At 43.1% G+C, this 3475-nt stretch overlaps 1 protein-coding gene across 3 annotated transcripts in view; it reads right to left on the bottom strand.

Moving 5' to 3' along the window:
* The window catches only part of KLHL15 (kelch like family member 15), a 28288-nt gene extending 24819 nt beyond the window's left edge, over positions 1-3469 (bottom strand). Inside the window, exons 1-3 of one of the 3 annotated variants that reach the window (XM_008629233.2) lie at positions 3278-3469; positions 3052-3135; positions 964-1060 (exon numbers count right to left, since the gene is read on the bottom strand). The gene's annotated coding sequence lies outside the window, so the exon portion shown is untranslated. The remainder of the gene's footprint in view (positions 1-963; positions 1061-3051; positions 3136-3277) is intronic. The other 2 variants (XM_017728416.1, XM_017728417.1) reach the window with 2 other exon arrangements.
* Positions 3470-3475: the final 6 nt, after the last annotated feature.

The raw sequence follows: 3475 nt of genomic DNA, 5'->3' as shown, positions 1-3475 counted from the left end.
CGGCAGCCGCCGGCGCTCAGCGGAGCAGCCCTTGAGCAGCGAACAAACTGCACGCAGCCCTGGGAGGGACGAGCAGGGCTTTGCCTTAGTACAAACATCACCCGTTTGCTTTCGCTATTTTGCCTTTGCCTGGCAAACTCTGATTTTATTGTAAGGGATGAACTAACCTACGTGGACCTTTGGTTTGCCACTACCACCCCCAAACCGTTTGCTACCCTTCTACGTACCTCCCTGTCACCTTCTATGTCACTGCTGCTTTAAATAGCAGGCCACAGGCTGCCATCCTCTCCCTGTTTACTGCTGTTCCCACCCCCTTCACAGCCTATTTTCAGTCTCTCATTACCACCCTCTCCCCATTGATTTATAAAACAAGTGTACCTTCTCTATAGCTGCCACCCCCAGGCTGAATGTCTTTCCCACCTTTCACAGCTTCACACAATGAACCAGCTATTCCATGTGGTGCTTCACAAAGACTTCCCAAGGCTATTCCCACTCTGTTCAACTGCCCACTTACTGCTCCCTCGTGCTACAATCAACCTCCTATTCACTCCTTCATCCCAATGGCCAGACCTCTCTCGACTTGGCAACTTCTTACTATTCCATCTCACTCACTCATGCAGTAAATTTGCTCCATCTCCCCAGTCACTGTTTTAAAACCTGTTACTTGTGCACTTACTGTGAAACAACTGGCCTTTACAGACTGACCCTACAGCAGGTGTTCCTGCCACCTATGTCTCAAAGGATGGACATTCCCTCCCTTTTCCATAAGGTACATCTCCTGCTGCAGCAAGCACGTACCCACCCATAGCTAATGCTGCAACAAAGAAAAATGAGTAGAAACTAAGTTTCCATATGCAGAAATGACACAACCAAAACTTGATGCATCCTTCTCCACTCCTCAGACTTTTGACCTTCATAGGTCAGCAAGAGTGGAAAAAGCTAAGCAAGACTTTTATGTTTTACCTGACTGTCATTTTGCTGTCTGCAGTTTGTGTCAAGCTGAGGCATAAGATGATCTTCAGGTCTCTCCTACACACTGTCACAGAAGAGGACCTCAAACCTAGCCACAAAACAAAACCACAACAGCTTTGACATTTAAAACATCTCAACATTTCAATGCACAAAACCCCCCCCCCCACCCCCTTCTCTTTCACACTGAACAGTTTGCTTCTACCAAAAAATCAAAATATGATAATATCTCGATTCTAGTCTCCTAAATAAAATTAAATAAAATTAAATTTAAGCCTCTGACAAGGACCACTGGTATCAAAATTACCTTACTAAGTATTAATTTAAACAGAGATTTGGGTTGACCCCTCTGATTTAGGCATCTGTACAAAATCAGTGGCTAAGTAGTTACCTGGCTTAAATGAGTATTGCAATGAATAAAATTCCGGATATAGTTTTTTGAGCTATATTAATACACTTGTTACCGTTTAATTATAGTATTTTAAAATTTATTTAATTCATACATACATGTACAATACACGTATATTGACATATGACATAATGTCAACTCCTAGAAACGTTCTTAAATATTTTACTCGGGGTTATTCAGCCTGGACAAGAGAAGGCTCTGAGGAAACCTTATAGAAGCTTCCAGTGCCTAAAGGTGAAGGCTAGAAAATAAGAAGGCTAGAAACTGGACTTTTCACAAGGGCATGTAGTGACAGAACAAGGGGGAATGGCTTTAAACTGAAAGAGAGCAGGTTTAGATTAAATGCTAATTCTTTGCTGTGAGGCACAGGTTGTCCAGAGAGGCTGTAGATGCCCCGTCCCTGGAAGTGTTTAAGTCCAGCCTGGATGGGACTCTGTGCAACCTGGTCTACTGAAAGGTGTTTATGCCCATGGCAGGAAGATTTGAATTCAGTGATCTCTGAGGTCCTTCCCAAACCAAACCATTCTATGATCCTACAATAATTAGACATTTGCAGGCTTTAGACTTTCCTGGGTTTTCTTTATCCTACAAATACTTCCAAATAAGTGAATCAAAATAGCAAGAGTTCCTCGGAATATGTAAAATTTACAATCTCATTGTCAAAATAGAAGCAACAGTTGTGTATTCTTTTCACATTCCTGACAGGGTGTTTGGCAAGGATTAAGTCCTTTTTAAAGGCTGTTTCAAATGTGACAAGAACTATTTCCGTAATTTTACACTGCGCTGCATTTATTGCATAATTTAAACAGGTAAGTAATGACATAGTCCAGTATTTTCAGTTCATTTTCATAAAAGAGAGATTGTACATGTGCGGACATTGAGGCAACTACAATACAGTATTGCATCATGTTCCCACTACACTTTGTGTATCTCAGTTGTTTTTCCCAGAAGTGAGATATTTATCACAAAATTGAAAACACCATGTGGCCTGATAAAAGATTAGATATAAAAATTTATTTTCTAAACCAATGTACATGATTGGGTTGCAAGACAAAATACATTTTGTCATTGGCAACACCATCATAGATACTGGAAGGTTTCTTACGATGTGTTCCTGTTAGTTTCTTCAGATCAAGAACAGTGGCAATGTGTTTGCTCTAGCTATATCCAGCAGAACTCACTATAACTCTTGCATCAGGAAAGCATGGCAACAGTAGCATTTGTCAAAGTGGGAGGTTACAACCATTGTTCAACCAGGCATACCAGTTTCACACAGATTTCCATCATCACACTTCAACCACGTGGTTGTCTGCCCCAAACCTGCTTTTTTTGACCTGCAAAGCCAGGCAAAGTCTGAGAACAAACATGTTTTCCAACAGACAAAGCCACAGTTGTTGGCACAACACACACATACTTGAGATGACTGGTTACCTGCACTGAAACCTGTTTCCCTGACCACGGAAATACTATCAGCAACATCCTCTATGTCTTTAAGAGGTTCCCATGAAGAAGTCAGTTTGATTTCCCATAGGGAAGGGTTGGGAATTTGGCCTTTACTCCCCGGTGAACCTCTAAACTGACTCTCATCACTCGATTAGGGATTTTATTCAATTCTTAAAGCATTTATGTCATACCAAACTCTGGAAACAGCAACTGTTTGGTGGGATTTTTACCTGTTTCGTACAAAACATTCAGGTTGTTCGCATCTTGGGGCAGCTCTTATATCCACATCGTCTCCCTAACAATAAGCGCCCAGCCTACAAAAGACAGTAACAAGAAAAAAGGTTGACATTAGAAAGATCTTCTCACGCTGACGGCCAGCAGAGATTATAACACGTGTACGGTGACATGTTACTGTTCAAGCAGACACCGTGTTCGATGTGCTCATTTCATACGCACACGGACATCGTGCTTCGGTCTTCTCCCCAGGTGCCTTTCTGCATCGCACCCCCTCGGCACCCCAAATAAATCCGCACAGCAACAAACCCTGACCGCGGCACGAGCCTCCCGCCTTCGCTGTGTCTTCCAGCGAGCCCGGTGTCCGCCGCGCAGCCACGGCGCTGTTTCACACCCGCGCTGCACGGCACTAGCGCGGCG

This window comes from Corvus brachyrhynchos, unplaced genomic scaffold (assembly GCF_000691975.1).
Source record: "Corvus brachyrhynchos isolate BGI_N302 unplaced genomic scaffold, ASM69197v1 scaffold11, whole genome shotgun sequence".
NCBI classification, from domain to species: domain Eukaryota; kingdom Metazoa; phylum Chordata; class Aves; order Passeriformes; family Corvidae; genus Corvus; species Corvus brachyrhynchos.
This window is presented reverse-complemented; position numbering and strand designations above follow the sequence as displayed.